At 39.1% G+C, this 22909-nt stretch overlaps 1 pseudogene; it reads right to left on the bottom strand.

The window, feature by feature from the left end:
* Positions 1-19384, bottom strand: LOC127447313 (tRNA N(3)-methylcytidine methyltransferase METTL2-like; annotated as a pseudogene).
* Positions 19385-22909: the final 3525 nt, after the last annotated feature.

The raw sequence follows: 22909 nt of genomic DNA, 5'->3' as shown, positions 1-22909 counted from the left end.
TGTATTTATTATATATAGTTGTCTAAAAGGTCTTCACATGTCACAGAAGGCTACATCCACAACATGCATTAAAGCAAAGAAATGCGTGATGCAGCAGTTTCCTTCGGAATCAAAGCACATTCTTATAAACTAAAAAGAGAGAAGCCTCAATTTTTGGGAAACAGGAAGTGGTGCAATTCAAAAAGTACTGTAATAAACCACATATAGTTTGGTTTCATAGTATATATACAGTGTAAATATATATATATATATATATATATATATATTATCAGAAATAAATAAATTGGATATTAACCTGTTACCAACATTTAAAAACAAAGTTTTCACTCCAGAACTGTTGAAAAGGACTTTTTGTTTACATTCTGCAAATAATTTGTTCATTTTCGTTTTTCATTCCTTGGAACGTATTCAGCCCCATGGTCTAAATATATGCCTATACAGTAGTTATACAGACAGATAGACAGACAGATATGGAAAAATGTAACTGTAATAAAGAGAAATTCTCTATATAGATTTTGATCATACTTGATATACAGTATAAGATAAAAAACCAATTTGCTCATTATGTAGAGCATTTTTGCAGTGAAATAAAGAAAATGTTTTTAAATCACAAATGTACTATATGTCCTTGTGCATCAATCTGCCAGTACACACATGTAACATATCATTACAAATAAAAACATTATATCAATACATCACATCTCAAAGAATTTTATAAAAAGTTGGAACATTTAGATAAAAATACATTTAAAAAACACTACCAACACACTACCAATGCTGGCCCTTCTTTTAAAATGAAAGGTTTGCACATCTGTTGCACTAAAAAAGAACAATAATATATTTCAGTGCAAAAAAAGTGATTTGAAAAATAAATAATATCATGTATATTTAAATCGTTAAAGCAAAAACTTTCTCTAAGCTCACTTTTGGATAAACACAAATTTTCATAACTGCGACAATGATTATTGTCCAGCCTCAAAACACTCAGACATTTCTTAGAAACACAAAGTGTTCACTGATCTCCCCCAAAAGGCATACAGGAGGTTGTAGAACCTAAAAAGAAATGACATCCTTTGTTTTTACATTGTCCTCTCCATCATATGTCATGCCTGAAGACTCTCACAAAGGTAATTCCATTTAAAATCTTGAAAACACTTTGTGTTTTTATGTCAAGGCCTTCAGCCCAGTTCTCTCAGAGAGCACAGCGTTGTCTGCTAGACAGATGCTGAAAGCAGATAAGGTTTCTGGTATTTGCTTTGCATCCACACTCTGTGCATGACCACCTTCTTTCCTCCGTTTACCTGCACTCTCCTGTCTTCCAGATTCTGAATCTCCTCCAAACCAGCATTAAAGAACAAATGATGAACCTCATCTGTGGAGAGATCACAACCTTGCAGCATGAATGATGGAAGCATAAAACATATAGAATTCAATCTATAAAATTGGCTTTAATGGTTCTACCTTGTGAAGAAATACACACAAGTTCCATCCTGTCGCTTATGGAAGTTTTCAGATAAACACTGACCTACAGAAAGTTCATGACTGGTCATACATGGGTATACAAGTATCAATTACAATAAAATTTAATTAGATTATCTATCATTTACATATCCAATATGTTTAAAGTTTAATGTATCAAAGACATTATCACCCTTTTTAAATCTCAGTTGTGACAGATCATATTTGCCATAGTCCCTGAAGAGCATAATTCCTCCCTGCTTCAGGTATCCAGCCAAACTATTCCCCACACCTTGAGCTCTACATCAGGAAACCAGAAGAGTTAAACCTTATTTTAAGCAGGTTAATCTTTTATTCATAACAGATATGCTCAAGGAGACAAAAGGATTTTAATAACCGTAAGTTCACCCAGGAACTTGTGAAGCTACAAATGTTGTTTAACATATTTGTTTACACGTATGTATGTGATAATAAAATTCTCTTTACTGTAATACAGCATCTGGACATTTTGCTTTTGAGTTTTTTGGAATTCGTACTATTCTCAATGACGATTCTCATTAGATTCTCGTTACTGTAATACAGTCATTTTTGCTGTATTACAGTGCGAACAATCCTGTAATACAACTATTTATTCAAATCTGAATAAATTGAAAGGCAGTAAAATAAACACTACCATACTGTACAATTTAAATAATATTGCATAATTTAATTGCATAAAAAAAATTTAGGGAATGAGGGCAAGTATTAAAAGATAATGAATGAGTGTTTTAGTGCGTGATTTTCTCATACCATTCAGGGTGGATGGCAGAGAGCACAAAGACCACTAGAATAACATTCAGACTCTCAGGAGGGAAGGGAAACAGGGACGCTGTGTCACAAATATCCCGCATGAACGCATGACACACTGTAGGGTCATAGTCTGGATGCTCCTGTAAGGGAAAAACATATGCCATTGTCCTCAAATTACTTCTGCTCTGTTCCACTGGTGTATTTTAGTGTTTTCCTTGCTGGAATTAAATTATGGACATTGTATCACTTGTATCATCAATTAAGAAATACAAGAAATATTATAAAATGTATTTGCTTTAATGAAATGTCAAATACACTTTTTGGAAAACGTTTGATGGTATGAATGAAATGTAGCCTACACCTGCTTCCGACCATGTGTGAATCGTGTGTAAGACATCCGAACGTGTTGTGTTCTTTCAGACAAACTGTCATGACTACGTTTTGATAGAAAATAAATTAAATTAAATGTAAGTGATGCAAATTTTGTACTATAATTAAATGAGTGAAATTCACCTTAAAATATCAAATTAAGAAGAAAAAAAGCTTTGTTTTTCTTTTTAAACCATAGCCTATACTTCTTTAGAAACTTTTCTAAATCTAATGCTTGCATAAATGTTTTCAAAGTATAGTTTTTTCTGCAACTCTGCTTATCGTTTTTGCAGCAGATGTGTTTGACATGGAATGAAAAGTTCAACACACTCTCAAGGCAAAATTGTCAGGATTCGTATGACTTTTCTAAATTTGGTTAATTCGTATGATATCGTGCGACTGCACTCATTTGAATTCCTATGACTTTCACTACAGCCAATGACGTCGCTGGACATCGTTTCCATCTAATACACGACAATTACTTGCTTCTATCACACACAACAGCTTCCTGTTATGTTTACACACTCTACTGATTGGTTAAGTTTACATAAGGGGTTTGGGTAAGGGCATAATATTAATAAGTATGTTCTTAATGCCTCGTGTGTGGAACTCATGCTTACTTCCGCATTAGACATCCAGGAATTTGCACGTGATGAAGTTGTACGAGTTTATGCGAACAACATCGTGCGAGACCATACGAAATAGCCAACTTGTAAATTACGTACGACTTTTCAGGAGATAGGGTTGGAAAAGTTTTTTGATTTTCTCGAAAAAAGTATGCACTCTAACGTGACTGGTTGGACAGTTCTATAATATAGGTTTCATAATTTAGAATAGGCATCGGTAAAATTGCGTTCAGTTGACAATGTATGGTCAATGCCAATGCTGATAAATCCATAAATAAACACATCGCAGGCAGGTGTATACACAATACAACAGGGAAAAAATAGAAAAAGCCCGCACATTGTCATATAGCTTGCAAATCTGTAATATTTTGCAGCGTTTCGGTCAAAGATCTTCTTCAGGCATTCTATTAATTTCTCTGAAGATTCTTCCAGTTGCAAGAATATCACTGTTAATATCATGATTTACACGAGAGATTTCACAAATTATGATGGCAATGCGCTGCGAACTGAACAAAAGTTAATGAGGCCCAAAGTGATTTATATCGAATTACAACAGGGTTCCCACTCTTTTCAAAGCACAATTTTCCAGGACATTTTATGTGCCCAATGGGTGTAATATTTATACAAAAATACACAAGAGGCCATGATGTATATTGTGATTATTGGATAGTTATTTATTTCAGAATTTCGTATTCAATGGTTTAATTATATTTTAATATCAAAATGGTGTCTAGACAAATTTTTTCATTAAAACTTTAATCAAATGAAAATACATTTATTAAAAAAAATGTTTTTTTAACATAACATTGCATTATTTTATTTTTTATGAACGGAAGTGCTTTTATACAAAATTCTCACAGCACAATACAAAACAATGACCCCCTACTTCGACCGCATTTCAACCACCAATGTTTTAGTGCAGTGGGTGGACTTTTCAGATGGACTCTTACTCATTGTAGGTAAATATACAATGAATTTCAAACATATAACTACCCCACATAGAATTAACGTCTGCCCATGAAAACAGAAAAAAGGAGAACGGATGATAATAGTGACGTACAGTACAAAGGGTTAAGATAATCAAATCACAAAATAAGATGTGCCCCGTGTGCATTCAGTCTTCATACAATGACATTAAGTTTCTTTCCCATAAAAATAAGAAAGAAATCATTGAATGTTTGAACTTGAGCTCTTTATCACTCTGTAGCGAAGTTCACACTAGCAAAAGTGTAAGTAAATTATATTTATTATATTTAGCCTAAAATGTACGATGTATCAGTCCTATTTGTCTTTGATTTTCCTGATTTTTTGTTTGTTTATCTATTTTTTTAGTCTTTTTTTAAAATTTTTTATCCCCTTTTCTCCCAATTTGGAATGCCCAATTCCCACTACTTAGTAGGTCCTCGTGGTGGCGCGGTTACTCACCTCAATCCAGGTGGCAGAGGACAAGTATCAGTTGCCTCCACTTCTGAGACAGTCAATCCGCATGTTAATACATGGCTCGTTGTGCATAAGACTGCGGAGACTCCGCATGTGGAGGCTCATGCTACTCTCCGCGATCCACACACAACTTGCCACTTGCCCCATTGAGAGCGAGAACCACTAATCACAACCATGAGGAGGTTACCCCATGTGACTCTACCCTCCCTAGCAACCAGGCCAATTTGGTTGCGTAGGAGACCTTGCTGGAGTCACTCAGCACACCCTGGATTTGAACTTGCGACTCCAGGGGTGGTAGTCAGCATTAATACTTGCTAAGCTACCCAGGCCCCCTATTTTAGTCTATTTTAACAGAAGGGGAAAAAGAAAAAAGGACAAAAGAATATTCAAATAAAATGGCTAATATTAACTGTTCATCTTCATTATGAGGGAAAAGAGGTGACGTTAATTTCAGAGCTAAAAGGGAATTGTTGTCCAAAACCGCCCAAAATATGATTTAAAAGATCTTTTCACTGTGGCCCCCTCTGAAATCTCAAATGCCCCCCTGCGTATTTCATCCTGGCACTGACTCTGGCCCAGTGTAATGATTAAACCCCAAAAAGCTGTGATTTGATTAAATAAATATATTGTCTGTTTGTTCTGCACCATTCAGAGTGCTCTGCTTCACACATCCATTTAGAATTTTGCAGAACATGCAGATGAGATTATATTGTTTCTCAATAAAATTGCAGCCTTTTCCGTTTTAAAAATCACACCTGGATACACTGGCGGCCAAAAGTTTGGAATAATGTACAGATTTAGCTGTTTCGGAAGGAAATTGGTACTTAATTCACTAAAGTGGCATTCAGCTGATCACAACATATAGTCAGGACATTAATAACGTGAAAAATTACTATTACAATCTGAAAAAAATGTTCAGAACTTCTTAAACTACTTCAAAGAGTTCTCATCAAAAAATCCTCCATGTGCAGCAATGACAGCTTTGCAGATCCTTGGCATTCTAGCTGTCAGTTTGTCCAGATACTCAGGTGACATTTCACCCCATGCTTCCTGTAGCACTTGCCATAGATGTGGCTGTCTTGTCGGGCACTTCTCACACGCCTTATAGTCTAACTGATCCCACAAAAGCGCAACAGGTTTAAGATCCAAAACACTCTTTTCCAATTATCTGTTGTCCAATGTCTGTGTTTCTTTGCCCACTCTAACCTTTTCTTTTTGTTTTTCTGTTTCAAAAGTGGCTTTTTCTTTGCAATTCTTCCCATAAGGCCTGCACCCCTGAGTCTTCTCTTTACTGTTGTACATGAAACTGGTGTTGAGCGGATAGAATTCAATGAAGCTGTCAGCTGAGGACATGTGAGGTGTCTCTTTCTCAAAATAGAGACTCTGATGTAATTATCCTCTTGTTTAGTTGTACATCTGGCCTTCCACATCTCTTTCTGTCCTTGTTAGAGCCAGTTGTCCTTTGTCTTTGAAGACTGTAGTGTACACCTTTGTATGAAATCTTCAGTTTTTTGGCAGTTTCAAGCATTGTATAACCTTCACTCCTCAAAGCCATGATTGACTGATGAGTTTCTAGAGAAAGCCGTTTCTTTTTTTGCCATTTTTGACCTAATATTGACCTTAAGACATGTCAGTCTAATGCATAATGTGGCAACTCAAAAACAAACACAAAGACAATGTTAAACTTCATTTAATGAACCAAATAGCTTTCAACTGTGGTTGATATAATGGCAAGTGATTTTCTAGTACCAAATTAGCAATTTAGCATGATTACTCAAGGATAAGGTGTGGGAGTGATGGCTGCTGGAAATGGGGCCTGTCTAGATTTGATCAAAAATGACTTTTTTCAAATAGTGATGGTGCTGTTTTTTACATCAGTAATGACTATACTTTGTGATCAGTTGAATGTCACTTTGGTGAATTAAAGTACCAATTTCCTTTCAAAACAGCAAAATCTGTACATTATTCCAAACTTTTGGCCGCCAGTGTACATCGCAATATTGCCGCATCACGGAAATCAAAGGGCCCTAAATTTGGTAACCGCAGTATAAGCGGACTCCAATCTTTGAATTATTGAATATTAATTAATATTCCATTAGGAACTGGTGGTGAAACTAAATTATGCCAGTGCCAGAACTGATTGGGGGGGGGTGGGGGTTGATGATATTTTATTATTCGTCTCTGACCCTACTACATCTATGCCTTGCCTCCACAGAATTATGAATTCTTTTTCTAAATTCTCGGGATACAGAGTTAATTGGTCTAAATCCGAAACTTTGGCTCTGTCAGTGTACTGCCCAGTAATGGCTTTTCAGCCGGGCGCCTTCCAGTGGCCCAAACAGGGCATTAAGTATTTGGGGATTTTATTCCCAGCAAATTTGTCTGATTTAGTCAGAGTTAATTTTGACCCTTTCATAAAAAGGTTTTTGAGCGATGTGGACAGGTGGGCTTCATTACATTTATCTATGATTGGGAAGGTTAATGTTATTAAAATGAATTGTATTCCAAAATTCAACTACCTGCTACAGTCTCTCCCTATAGATGTCCCCCTCTCTGATTTCAAGCAATTTAATAGCACATCGAAGTCCTTCATTTGGAATCATAAACGTCTCAGATTACATTTCAGTAAGTTACATAGACCGATTGACAAAGGTGGGCTAGGCCTACACAAGATTTTGTTTTATTACTATGCATTCGGTCTCAGACATTTGGTTCATTGGTCGCTTCCACCTGAGATAGACCCTCTCTGGTTTTTTATTGAACAGGAAGTTCTTGCCCCTATTTCACCATTGCTAAACCTTTCTATCAAACTAATCGGAGAAGTTAAGTTATACCCCGTTATCTCGCATTTGCACTCGGTATGGACAAAAGTGTCCAGAGTATTTAATTTGGACATTAATTTAAATGTTGCCTTGAGCATATGGCTGAACCCCAAATTATTGATTCTGTGTATATTTGTTTTGCTTTTCTTTGTTATCTATATGAATGAATAAAACCATTTTTAATCAGAAAACAAAAGATTTTCATACATGACAAAGGACGTCTTCTCTGATAAACCTCTTTCAAATTATTATTTCTTAAATTAACCTATATATATATATTTTTATTGTTTTTATATGAAAATATGCACCAGACCAGTGGTTCCCAACCTTTTTACCTTGAAGCCCCCTCTACTTATATACAAGTCTACACATACAGTATATCACCACCATGGATGCGTGCTCTCTCTCCTCGCTCTCTATGGGCTTGCTCATGTGCACACGCGAGAGAGCACTATCATCGATGGCCATGAGAAATGCAAAATTATGATTATAATACAATTATTTTTTTGGAATGTGCATGGCCATGGATTTTGCATAACTGCGATAGACATGATACTTGATACATTTCTAGCGGTTGACATTTCTACTGGTCTATTGCACACTGATGCAGAGCCATGCAGCTGCTTGATGGACTCGTTATAAAGCATCAATAAGGTATGCCCTTTTAGGAGGTTTTTACAGTCTTGCAGTGCCTGGTTATGATGCTATAGAATTTTTATGACCACTGAAGATCAAGAAAAAGAAACCCACAAGCACTTGTCCACGTGACAGTCAGTGCACCTGCGTTAGAAGTAGAATACTGTAAATTTGGTGTGCGTCATCCTCACGCAGTTGTGCAAAGTGGATGTTATTGGTAGAGTGGCATTTCATGATTTAAAAAAATATACATTTTATGTTTGATATTTTGCTTATCATGTTGAGTCAGATGAGGACACTGACATGCTGTTTACTGTTATCGGCCCGGCTATGCCCTCCTCCTCGTCACACTCCTCTACCGCCCGATTCAGGCCAGGGAAACCTCCGGCTTGACGTAATTCCCTCCCCTCCCTTCCTGGAGGGATATACTGTATATATGTATATATATAATTATATATATATATATATATATATAATTAGACCTGGGACATTTCTGTGATGTATAGTTGACTATTTAATGCTTTTTTTTTTATTTTATTTACCCAATTAATGCAGTATCTGTTTTTTTTTTTTTTTTACTTCCTGAAATTTCACTAATGTTTTTTCCCACTTCATGTGGCTAAAATTGGCATATATAAATTTCCAGGAGGTTCACACTCGACTCAACTGCACATCCAAGTACAGAAACAGATTTTATTCATTACATGCGAAGCATGTCCCGGGCCTAATAAACACGGGAGCGGATTTACTAGATGGAGAATGGAGAATTCACCTGCAAGCAATGAGCAAGGTGTGGAAGAGATACAGGCAAGCTGCCGAATCTCTTCGCATTGCCCCAAAAAGCTCCCTCACTGTCATCTGAACCAGTGTCAAAAGTGAAAGCAAGAGAGACCCAGCGTGAGCGTTACAGAGACTAAACAGCAGACAGAAAAAATATTAGTTTTGAGATTTTAAACTTCAGTGAATTAAACTTCAGCATTCAATTTGTTTTATATCTGTATGTACAGTGTCTAATAATGCATTGGCAATGTATACATAAGTTTATATTGCCAATAAAGCTCTGAATCTGCCCATTTTATCCTATTATTAAAAAAGCCCACTGGAAAACACCAGAAGATTTGGTGTTAATTACGGCATGTCCACTGATTCTAGGGCATTGGCATGTAAACATATACTTGTCTCAAAGATTTATACCTGTATGTGTTATATATGTGTTATTAACTCAATCCGCAAATAATAATAAAATAAAAAATTACAAAAATAAACTGATAATTTTTAACATGTACATATTTTAATAATTATAGGTGCACCCAGTAATTTTTTTGAAGTATGTCAAAGTATGGCTTACACTGACACCTAGTGGCCTGAATAAAGCATCATTCAAACACAGTAGTTTTCAGTTTCAGATGCCATTGTAGAAATTTACTATGCACTGTGAGCCAGGATTAATTTAATCCATGATTGAAAGTGTCAAATAACAGGCGGTTACCAGGGCCACATTAAGGTGGTCCTGGGCCCCGGGACTTATCGTTTCACTGGGCCCCTGTCAGTCGTCAGAGCGAGGGGGGCTGGGGGGTGGTGCAGAGCGGAACGTATTCACTCGATGATCATGCGTTTCACGGACGGGTTTATCCATTGCGCACCCTCTCTGTGTTTACATCAGCATCTCCCGCAGAATGCGTTTACATACGTGCCCACCCTAGAACGGGAGTTCGGGGCCCCAGCCCCGTTAAGCCTGTGCATTAATACGGCCCTGGTGGTTACTGAGATTAAGCGAGTAGTATTCAGCTGGTCATGTGATCCACTTCTATCCATACCGAGTGCACCTGTTTAATACAAAACTAGGGAGGTGCTCTCTCAGGTGGGAGCGACCAATGAACCAAATGTCTGAGACCGAATACATAATAATAAAAAAATCTTGGTTAGGCCTAGCCCACCTTTGTCAATCGCCATATGTAACTTACTGAAATGTAATCTGGGACGTTTACCATTCCAAATGAAGGACTTCGCTATGCTATCAAATTGCTTGAAATAAGAGAAGGGGACATTTATAAGGAGAGATTGTAGCAGGTACAATTCATTTTAATTACATTAGCCTTCCCAGTTATAGATAAATGTAATGAAGCCCACCTGCCCACATCTGGCTGAAAAGCCATTACCGGGCAGTACACTGTCAAAGCTTCGGATTTAGACTAATTCACTCTTTATCCTGAGAATTTAGAAAAGGAATTAATAATTCTGTGGAGGCAAGGCATAGATCTAGTAGGGTCGGTTTATGTGCCCGACCTCCCACCACCACCCCTGGAAAATCATCCTCCTTTCTTATCGTGGCTGCTAATGATTCCAGGGCAAGACAGAACAATAAGGTGGAAAGAGGGCAACCCTGCTGGTGCCCCTATCCAGAGTAAAATAATCTGAAATTAACCCATTCGTTTGAACCGCCGCTACCGGGTGTCCATAATGTAACTTAATCCACCCAGTAAGAGGATTCCCGAACCTGTACATTTCCAAAATCTTAAAAAGATAATCCCATTCTACCATATCAAAAGCCTTTTCAGCGTCAAGTGAGATGGCAGCGACCGGAGTCTGATTGTTCGCCACTGCCCACATGACATTAATGAAATGCCTAATGTTATCAGAAGAGTTACGGCCCCGAATATACCCCACCTAATCTATATGTATAAGATTTCAGAACTTTACTTAATCAGTTAGGCAAAACTTTTATCAATATTTTAACGTCTAACCGGATCAGGGAAATTGGACGGTAACTTGGACTACACTCACTTTTTAAGAATCAGACTGATCCGGGCTTGCGTCATGGTTGGCGGAAGCTTTCCATTCTTTAATGATTCTATAATCTTCTAGCACAAGTGGAGCCAGTTCTATAGCATAAGATCTAAAAAACTCAGCGGCAAAGCCATCTGGCCCCGGAGCCTTGCCTGTAGGCAAGACCTTAATTACCTCGTCAAGCTCCTCCATCTCAGAATCAAGAGAATTTCTTTGCTCATTCATCAGTTTAGGAAGTTCTAATGGTTCCACAAAGTTTCTAATATCCTCATCAGTAGATGAAGACGTGGAACTATTGAGATCAAGACAGAATTCTTTAAAAGCATTATTAATATCAATGGCTGAGGTAAATATTTCACCTCCAGCAGATTTCACTGAGGGAATGATAGAAAAAGACTCTCTCTTTATATAGAAGTTTTCATGCCTGGTCCCCCAACTCAAAGTATGACTGTCTTGCCCTGAATAGCCAAAACTCCACCTTCCGCGACAAAATAGTATTATATCTGTATTTCAATCGGGTCAATTCTCTGAGACCATTAGACGACATTCGGTGCTTCAGCTCTGCCTCGGCACTTTTATTTTTTTTTTATTTTCTCCCCATTTCTCCCTAATTTGGAATGCCCAATTCCCAATGCGTTCTAAGTCCTCTTGGTGGCGTAGTGACTCGCCTCAATCAGGGTGGTGGAGGACGAATCTCAGTTGCCGCCATGTCTGAGACCTTCAATCCGCATATCTTATCACGTGGCTTGTTGAGCGTGTTACCGCGGAGACATAACGCGTGTGGAGGCTTCACGCTATTCTCCGCGGCATCCACGTACAACTCACCATGTGCCCCACCAAGAGCGAGAACCATATTATAGCGACCATGAGGAGGTTACCCCATGTGACTCTACCCTCCCTAGCAACCGGTCCAATTTGGTTGCTTAGGAGACCTGGCTGGAGTCACTCAGCATCTTTACTCGCTGAGCTACCCAGGCCCCTGCCTTGGCACTTTTAATATTCCCTTCCAATTCCACGAGTTCTTGTGCTTTGGATTTTTTGGTGAATGCAGCATCCTGTATGACCCGGCCCCTAAGAACCGCCTTAAGTGTCTCCCAAGCCATGCCCACAGAGGATACTGAGGACCAGTTGGCCTCCATATAGACATTGTTTTCAGCCTTTAACATTTGTTGGAATTCAGGATTTTGCAAAAGGGATACATTAAAGCGCCAACTATATGATTTCCTTTTCTCCTATGTGGCACACCTCTAAACACACCAGGGCATGATCTGAAACTAAAATGTTTCCAATTGAGCAATCAGAAACTGATGAAATGAGGGACTTAGATATAAAAAAATTCTATTCTAGAGTAAATCTTATGGACTGATGAAAAAAATGTATAGTCCCTTACAGATGGGTTCAAAAGTCTCCAAATATCTGTAAGACCAAGATTTTTACACATCCTGTGAAGCATCAATGTTGCTATAAGGGGCTTGCACACTTTTGCCTCACTATGGTCAAGGACTGAATCCATCAAAAGATTAAAGTCTCCTCCCAATATTATATCATGAGGGGTGCCAGCGGCTTGCAACATCCCTTCAAGATCTATAAAAAGACCTGATCATCAACGTTAGGTGCATTAATATTAGCCAAAATAAGACATTGCCCCTGAATTTCAGCTAAAACTATAATGACTCTTCCTAATTTATCTTTAATCTGTTTGAGACATTTGAATTGTAGATGTTTACTTATCAGTGTAATGACTCACCTGCTCTTACTTGAGCCAGCACTAAAGAAAACATGTCCACCCCATATCTTCCCAAATTTTTCAGCTTCCTGCGGGGAAAGATGCATTTCTTTAAGAAACGCTATATCATATTTCTTCCGCTTAAGAAGAGAAATTACCTTCCTTCTTTTTATAGGGTACCCCAACCCATTCACATTCCACGTGGAGAGAGACAATCCACTCATATTAACATTTGACATTTTGACATATAAGAAAAAATAGATTGTGTGTCAAAAACAAGATTATAAAGACCACATTCCATTATTAGTGCATCCGTCAAAACCCGAGCATCCCCCAGAACCAAACAAACAGAAAAAAGAAAAACGTGCGCATTAACCCCATGCATGACCGCGCCAACTGACGTCCATCCCTCCAAACTCAAACAGTCCATGCACGCCTATGAGAACCCCCGCAACAACTCTGCCATCAGATTACTCAAGTCCGGTGTTTCTATAAAAATTTTGAGAGACAGAATTACACAGCAAAAGATAATCTATATAACAAACTCCAGCCAATAGGCGGAACAAACACAATAAGAGCACGCAGATTCCCCAAACAATCAAGCGGATGTTCAGTCAGTCGGTCCACTCGGCTGCAACATGAGTGCAACAAATAACCCAATCACTCCAATGTCCTGCAAGAAATACTCCAAAAAACAAACTCCAGCCAACAGGAGGAATAAGCACAAAGAGCGTGTAGATTCATCCATAAACTATCCCGAAGGTGTGTTACTCTACAAAATAAACTCCAGCCGCTAGGCGAAACCAGCACAAAAAAAAGCACTCAGTTTCAAGTGACTGTTCAGTGAGCCTGTCCACTCAGCCATAACATGAGTAACACAAGATGACTTACTCCATTTACTTCATGAAGGACATCACTTGCTGTGGGCATGTGAATGTTTAACGGCCATCCTTAGCATCTATTGTCAATTTGGCTGGAAATATCAGTGCAAAAGCGACCTTCCGTTGATGTAAGTTTCTTGCATTCCTTGAATCGATCATGTTTCTCTCATTGAATTTGCAAAGTCTGGGAACAAGAAAATGCTGTGGTTTTTCCAAGAAAGCCTTCCTTTGCTCCTCTTCTCGTGTAACACAAGATCTTGATCAGATGATCTCAAAACTTTGGCCAGAATTGATCGGGGCTTGTAATTAATTCACAAACCTAACATTATATATATATATATATATACCGTATATTTGTGTACATGTTTCTTTGTTTAAACGAGTATTAAAAGACTTTTATTAGATAAGTTAAAGGGATAGATCATCCCAAAATGAAAATTATGTCATAATTTACTCACCCTCGTTCACTTTCATAGTACGGACTGCAATGCAACAGCAACAGCAAAAAATGCAACAGGTTTGACAGAGCATGAGGATGAGAAAATATTTTTCATTTTGAGGTGAACTATCCCTTTAAAGAATATTTAAAGTAATTCCCCCTAATTATAAAAAGGTGTTTGTTTGTTTTTTCACACAATAGACCTCAGTCAGGGTAGATGGGATTTTTTTTTTTTTTTGTGAATGAAAATGAGGTTGCGAGGAACAGATGTACACTGTGTTCAATAGGTTCAATGTACAAAACATTAAAAAGGTCTCATGCCATAATTAGATGGGATCTTGAATGTTTTGATTACTGTATACACATTTAAAACAGAACATTGTTTTGAATTGTGTCTACCCTGACTACGGTCTGTAGAGCAGAAGCTCTTACCTGATGGTGTTGATGATGGGAAACACACTGTTACCTGCACCACAGTCCACCTGCACAACACACACGAATCAAACACCATTAACCTGAGGCCTTTCACTGCAAAAAAAGATATGTTAAATCTCAAGAAGGCCAAAGAAATTGCTCTTGCATAATGACATGAAGGTCAGAGCACCTCTAGTATCCTGAAGGCAGCATGCTGTCCAGGAAAAGCGTCTGTATCACTGGTTACTGCAGGGCTGATGTTTTCTGTCTTCAGACTCTGACCATGAGTCCACCTTACTGCCCTGCCTCTCCTCTGGGATACAAATCCAGCCAGCATCTGGAGGAAGAAGCTCTGGGAATTTAGTGAAGATCCATCTTTGGTTTCTGAAGAACTTGCACTGGTGCATCTCATAAAATCTGTCCCAGTATTTATTAGCATCCCTGTCACATTTGCCTAAAGAGAGAGAACCGAAAAGGGTTGGCAACATTTATGGGCAACGAGCATACATATATCTTTCCCACACTTGTTTGGGCTTTTGAATGCTTACTCTGCTCCTCCACAGGAATCTTGTCTTTCGAGTTCTCCTCTGCTTTCTGTCGGGCTCTCTCTCTCTCCTCTTCAGTCCACTGCACATGATCCCTGCAGCACAATGAACAATGTGATCATTCAATCTACTTGGCTACTGATCTCAACCCTATTTTCAGTGTTTTGTTATAACAGATAAGGCTGCCATTTCAATCCACAATATTTTCAGCAAGTCCACTGTATTTGGACAGGTGGGCAGAATTTCCAGTTGGCTAGCGGAAGTGCATTTTGTTGGTGTTTTGTGTGTTGCCGGTAACAGTTAGCTAGCATGTCATTCGGTATGATGCTTTTTAAAGGTTGTAAAAGTTCTTGGACAATCTGTGCAGCTAATTGCTATCCCAATAGTTGAGCAAAACAAAGGTTTTGGCTAAAACAACGTTATGATCAGAAACCACTTGCAAAAGCACAGCGCTCCTGTACCAGATACTTCTACTTCCATTGACTGCCTACATCATTGTGCCAACAGGAGTATGTTCATTTCTATTCAGCGTCGGCCTTTGTGAATGCTTCACATGTTTTGAAGTGACATTATTACTCAGTATAAAAACCAACTGTATGAGTGAAATTAAATGAGCAGTGACAATGTTTCAACTGTTTCATGCTGTGATGCTAAATGGATTAATTATACACTGGAAGACCATATTAGCCTATTTATGTGAAAATGTACTGTAGTGAGGTTTGACATTAATCGTAATTGGATTTTCCTCTGCTCTGCATTTTTCCTGCCTGCAATCCACTTTCTTTTGAGTGACTCTGCAGGATGTCCATGTGGATAGTTCACCCAAAAATGATTTACTCATGCTCATGCCATCCCAGATGTGAATGACTTTCTTTCTTCTGCTGAACACAAACAAATATTTTTAGAAGAATATCTCAGCTCTGTAGGGCCATACCATGCAAGTATATGCTTTTGGAGCTTCAAAGTTCTGGCCACCATTGAAAGGCAGCAAAAAAGTAATCCATAAAATTTCAGTGGTTTAATCCATATCTTCAGAAGAGATATGATAGGTCCATCCATCCATCCATTTCCCCCCACTCATCTGGTCTGGGTTGCGTTGGCAGCATACTCAGCAATACAGCCCATATGTCCTTTTCCCCAGCCACATCCTCCAGCTCTGCCTGGGGATCCCAAGGCATTCCCAGGCCAGCCGAGATATATAATCTCTCTTGCATGTTCTAGGTCTGTCCCGGGGGTCTCTTCCCAGTTGGACATGCCCGGAACACCTCCCTAGGAAGGCACCAGAGGGTGTGTTCTAATTATCGAGGGATCACACTTCTTAGCCTACCTGATCCAACTCACCACTAGGTGGTGATCAGTTGACAGCTCTGCTCCTCTCTATACTCGAGTGTCCAAATCATATGGCCGCAGTTCTGATGATAAAACAATAAAGTTGATCATCAACCTTTGGCCTAAGGTGCTCTGGTACCAAATACACTTATGAACAATCTTATGTTCAATCCATGACTAGCACAGAAGTCCAAAAACAAAACACTGCTCCCAATCACTCCCAACATGGGCATTTAAGTCGCCCAGCAGAACTATAGAGTCCCCAGGTGGCACCCCTTCCAGGGCACCACTCAGGGTCTCCAAGAAGGCCGGATACTCTGAACTGCGACTTGGTGCATAGGCACAGACCACAGCTAGAGCCTTCCCCCCCTGCAACATGAAGTCGCATTGAGGCTACCCTCTTGTCTAACGGGCTAAACTCAAAAATCATGGCACTGAGCTGGGGTTGTGAGTAATACCATGCCGCTCTGCGCTTTTCACTCTGGGGGACTCCAGAGAAGGAGAGAGTCCAACCCCCATCCAGGAGGCTGGTTCCAGAGCCAGAACTGTGCTTTGAACTGTGCTTTCTAGTTGGTATCGATCAACCTCCCGCACCATACCGGCACCTTCCCCACCAGTGAGGTCACGTTCCATGTACCAAAAGTAATTTTCTGTAGCCAAGGTCCAGTCTGCATAGGTTTACGCCTTTGTCTGCCACCCGATGGGCATCGCGCTCATCCCCTATTTTCCTCCTTGCAGGTGGTGAGCCCACAAGGAGGTGACCCAATGTTGTTTTTTCGGACTGAGCCCGGCTGGGCCCCATGGGTCAAAGCCCGGCCACCAGGCACTTGCTTGCAAGCTCCTTTCCCAGGCCTGGTTCCAGAAGAGGGCCTCGGTCTCCCTAATCCAGGCGAGGTGACTATACTGCTTCTTGATGACCACTTCATAGGGGGGTAGGTGGGATCGCTCTTAGTTTGGCCTCTCGCCCGGGACCAATTTGCTAAGGGAGACCCTACCAGGAGCTAGTGCTCCAGTCAACACAGCTCCTAGGGTCACTGGGGCATTTAAACCCCTCCACCATGGTAAGGTGGCGATCTATATGGCTTCATGCCATCCACCACGGCATCCACGCTCAACTCACCACGCGCCCCACCGAGAACAAAGCACATTATAGCGACTACGAGGAGGTTACCCCATGTGACTCTACCCTCCTTAGCAACCGGGCCAATTTGGTTGCTTAGGAGACCTGGCTGGAGTCACTCAGCACACCCTGGGATTCGAACTAGCGAACTCCAGGGGTGGTAGCCAGTGTCTTTTACCACTGAGCTACCCAGGCCCCGTGATATATTGATCACGATATATTGGGGATATTGACTGTATCGACACAGCCCCACCTATCATATTGCTTCAGAAGATATGGATTTAACCACTGGAGTCATATGGAAAGTCATACTGGTTTGAAACAACATAAGGTCACCCTGATGACAGAACTTTTATTTTTGGGTAAACTGCTCCTGAAGTGTGTAATTTCTGCACCACTAGCATTACTGAACGGAAATGTAAGAATAATGATTGTTTTCTTTCCTAAATACTCCCCCTTTCTGCAATTGCTTGAACAAACAGATAGTCTTGCCCCAAATGTTGCTGTGTGCCGTTTGGGCTGCTGAAACAAACCGCATTGTTTACAATTTTGGGGGAATCAACCAACAAATGGCTTACTTGTAGCTGTATCTGCACATTAAGATAGGATAGGAGAAAGTAAATTTAATTAATTATACTGTCTAGCTGGAACAGAAATCACTAAAAACTGCAGGCTTCTCAATGCAGCTAATGAGAATGATGCATCAAACATAAGCATCTGTACCACATGTTATGCTGAAATATGTCATCAGGGTTGGTGAGGATTCTTATTCCTAACGGGGCTGGTGGTCTTCCTCCACTGTCCAGCCAGCAGTGAATGCAGCTCACAACACAGGCTGTCGGCTTCAAGACCCCTGTCATCTCTCCACATTCACCTGAGCAGATAAGTTAAGTGACTGTGATTATTAAACATACTACAGTGGGGTCCAAAATCTGAGACCACATTGGAAACCTGGTATTCAAAATCTAATTCAACCAAAAAAATTAAGTACTAGAAGTTTAAGTATTAGAAATGTTATGATGTAAAATGAGTAAGATATATTTAATTTTAAAATATTGGTTTAATAATGTCATTAAAGCCAATGAGAACACATCAATTACAAATAAATTATTTAATGTTTTAATCTCTTATAAATTTAATTCAAATAAGAAATTATTTTCTATGTACTTAAATTATATATATATATGTTTTAGAGCCAGTTGTCCTTTGTCTTGGAAGACTGTAGTGTACACCTTTGTATGAAATCTTTGGCAATTTCAAGCATTGTATAGCCTTCATTCCTCAAAACAATGATTGACTGAGTTTCTAGAGAAAGCTGTTACTTTTGCATACAAAGGTGTACACTACAGTCTTCAAAGACAAAGGACAACTGGCTCTAACAAGGACAGAAAGAGATGTGGAAGGCCAGATGCACAACTAAACAAGAGGATAAGTAGATCAGAGTCTCTAGTTTGAGAAATAGAAACCTCACATGTCCTCAGCTGACAGCTTCATTGAATTCTACCCGCTCAACACCAGTTTCATGTACAACAGTAAAGAGAAGACTCAGGGGTGCAGGCCTTATGGGAAGAATTGCAAAGAAAAAGCCACTTTTGAAACAGAAAAACAAAAAGAAAAGGTTAGAGTGGGCAAAGAAACACAGACATTGGACAACAGATAATTGGAAAAGAGTGTTATGGATCTTAACCCCATTGAGCTTTTGTGGGATCAGCTAGACTGTAAGGTGTGTGAGAAGTGCCCCACAAGACAGCCATATCTATGGCAAGTGCTACAGGAAGTGTGGGGTGAAATGTCACCTGAGTATCTGGACAAACTGACAGCTAGAATGCCAAGGATCTGCAAAGCTGTCATTGCTGCACATGGAGGATTTTTTTGATGACAACTCTTTGAAGTAGTTTAAGAAGTTCTGAATTTCAAATTGTAATAGTAATTTTTCATGTTATTAATGTTCTGACTATACATTGTGAACAGTTGAATGCAACTTTGGTGAATAAAAGTACCAATTTCTTTCCATAAGAACAAAATCTGTACATTATTCCATAATTTTGGCCACCAGTGTATATATAGTTGAAGTCAGAAGTTTACTTACATTGAAGTTATTAAAACTAATTTTTTTAACCACTCCACAGATTTAATATTAGCAATCTATAGTTTTGGCAAGTTGGGACATTTACTTAGTGCACGACACAAGTAATTTTTCCAACAATTGTTTACAGACAGATTGTTTCACGTTTATTTGACTATATTACAATCCCAGTGGGTCAGAAGTTTATATACACTACGTTAACTGCGCCTTTAAGCAGCTTGCAAAATTCCAGAAAATGATGTCAAGACTTTAGACAATTAACCAATTAGTTTCTGACAGGAGGTGTACTGAATTGGAGGTGTACCTGTGGATGTATTTTAAGGCCTACCTTCAAACTCAGTGCCTCTTTGCTTGACATCACGGGAAAATCAAAAGAAATTAGCCAAGAAAATAAATTGTGGCCCTCCACAAGTCTGGTTCATCCTTGGGAGCAATTTCCAAATGCCTGAAGATACCACGTTCATCTGTACAAACAATAGTATGTAAGTATAAAAACCGTGGGACCATGCAGCCATCATACCGCTCAGGATGGAGACGCATTCTGTCTCCTAGAAATGAACGTAGTTTGGTGCGAAAAGTGCAAATCAATCCCAGAACAACAGCAAAGGACCTTGTGAAGATGCTAGATGAAACAGGTAGACAAGTATCTATATCCACAGTAAAATAAGTACTATATCGACATAACCTGAAAGGCTGCTCAGTAAGAAAGAAGCCTCTGCTCCAAAACCGCCACAAAACAGCCAGACTACAGTTTGCAAGTGCACATGGGGACAAAGATCTTACTTTTTGTAGAAATGTCCTCTGGTCTGATGAAACAAAAATGGAACTGTTTGGCCATAATGACCATCGTTATGTTTGGAGGAAAAAGGGTGAGGCTTGCAAGCTAAAGAACACCAATCCCAATCGTGAAGCATGGGGGTGGCAGCATCATGTTGTGGGGGTGCTTTGCTGCAGGAGGGACTGGTGCACTTCACAAAATAGATGGCATCATGAGGAAGGAAAATGATGTGGATCTATTGAAGCAACATCTCAAGACATCAGCCAGTAAGTTAAAGCTCGGTCGCAAATGGGTCTTCCAAATGGACAATGACCCCAATCATACCTCCAAAGTTGTGGCAAAATGGCTTAAGGACAACAAAGTCAAGGTATTGGAGTATCCATCACAAAACACTGACCTCATTCTGATAGAAAATTTGTGGGCAGAACTGAAACAGCATGTGTGAGCAAGGAGGCCTACAAACCTGACTCAGTTACACCAGTTCTGTCCGGAGGAATGGGCCAAAATTCCAGCAACTCATTGTGAGAAGCTTGTGGAAGGCTATCCAAAATATTTGACCCAAGTTAAACAATTTAAAGGCAATGCTACCAAATACTAACAAAGTGCATGTAAACTTCTGACCCACTGGGAATGTGATGAAAGAAATAAAAGCTGAAATAAATCATTCTCTCTACTATTATTCTGACATTTCATATTCTTAAAATAGTGATCCTACCTGACCTAAGACAGGGAATGTTTTCTATGATTAAATGTCAGGAATTGTGAAAAACTTAGTTTAAATGTATTTGGCTAAGGTGTATGTAAACTTCTGACTTCAACTGTATATATAGCTCTCTTTTATTCTCTTATCTCTCTCTGTCCACAGCAGGCATAAGGGGAACAGCAGGCTTCCCAGAGGGAACACAAATCTGTTTTAGTTTACAAATTAATTGTAACAGCACAGATAAACCCTTTTTCATAAAACAATTAAATAAGTGATAGTATGTGCATTGGATTTGATATACAATTAAATATGGTTCACAAAACTATTAAAAAAACATAAAAGTAAACCAAACAAAGATTAATAGACTGACATACAAAAATTAAGACAGATGTAATCGTTAAATGAGTCTCAGAAACAGGATTAAATATAATGAAATGTAATCAGCCGCACGGAATTACTCAAAGTCAAAAATACTGAATTTTAACACCCATCTGCCACAAATAACACCATCTACATTTCTACAAACATTTTAAAGTGAATAACTGTACTGAAGAACATGGATGGGCAATACTGATAAAGAAATTAATTAGCTTAACTCTTGAGATAAAAAAAGCACACTTCTTACCTTCCCACAGGGAACACAAATCCGTTGCATAGCAACAGCTGCAACACTCTAATGAAGGACTCAGTAACACGATTTGGAACATAAAGAAATTACAGCTCCCCCTAGTGGGTGTAAGCCTTATAACATCTTCCCTACATAAATATACAGTACTGTGCAAAAGTTTTAGGCACTTGTGGGAAATGTTGCATAGTGAGGATTTCTTCAAAAATAATGACATAAATAGTTTTCATTTATCACTAAATGTCATACAAAGTCCAGTAAACATAAAAAAGCTAAATCAATATTTGGTGTGACCACCTTTGCCTTTAAAACAGCACCAATTCTCCTAGGTACACCTGGACACAGTTTTTCTTGGTTGTTGGCAGGCAGGATGTTCCAAGATTCTTGGAGAATTCACCACAGTTCTTCTATCTATTTAGGCTGTCTCAATTGCTTCTGTCTCTTTATGTAATCTCAGACTGACACGATGTTCAATGAGGGACTTTATTGGGGCCATGCCATCCGTTGCAGGGCTCCCTGTTCTTCTATTCTAATCTTTTCTGTTTGCAAAATTTATGTTTGGGAGTCTAACATTTATATTAAACTTTAAATGTATATTTAGTATATATTATACTAAAGCTGAAGATATAAATAACCATCTTAAGACAAATGCTTTTGTGAAACATCTCATGTGCCTAAGACTTTTGCACAGTACTATATATATATATATATATATATATATATATATATATATGTATGTATGTATATATATATATATAAAACTTGTTATATATTGTGAGGAGGAGAAGGGCAGGGCTGGCCCATGAGGACACAAGGTCAGCCCTCAATCGGGCTAATCAGCCTGGAGGAGGATAAAGACTGTGGCTGTGTCTCGTTTGGAAGGATGCGTCCTCCGGAAGTCACATTTGTCGGCCGCATACATCATCGAGGCTGCCTCCTTTCAGAAAAGCGAGTAGGACACTTCGAATGCGACCTTCTTTCATGGGAATTCAGAGGATGCATGAGGTGTATCCTTCATGGCCACTCACAACCCACAATTCTTTGCTTCAACGGAAATGAACATCATTTGTCAAAATAAAATGATGGCAATTTGCTTGAAAATTTGATGTTCAAATGCAAGTAATGTTAATTCCCAAGCTGAAGTACCTCAGTAGATGGGTGCAGAGTATATAATATGTATAATTATAGTAATATATATTTAAAATAAAGAATTAGACTAAAAGTACACCTGTAAAATCTATTTTCTTTTCTCTCTACGTCATTGTAACTCCTAAAATTTACCTCATACCCCCCTCCAGGAAGGGAGTTTCCCCGGCCTGAGTCGGCGATGGAGGAG

This window comes from Myxocyprinus asiaticus, chromosome 10 (assembly GCF_019703515.2).
Source record: "Myxocyprinus asiaticus isolate MX2 ecotype Aquarium Trade chromosome 10, UBuf_Myxa_2, whole genome shotgun sequence".
In the NCBI taxonomy this organism is placed as follows: domain Eukaryota; kingdom Metazoa; phylum Chordata; class Actinopteri; order Cypriniformes; family Catostomidae; genus Myxocyprinus; species Myxocyprinus asiaticus.
Note: the sequence above shows the minus strand (reverse complement) of the source record. Positions and strands in the feature narration are given on the sequence as shown.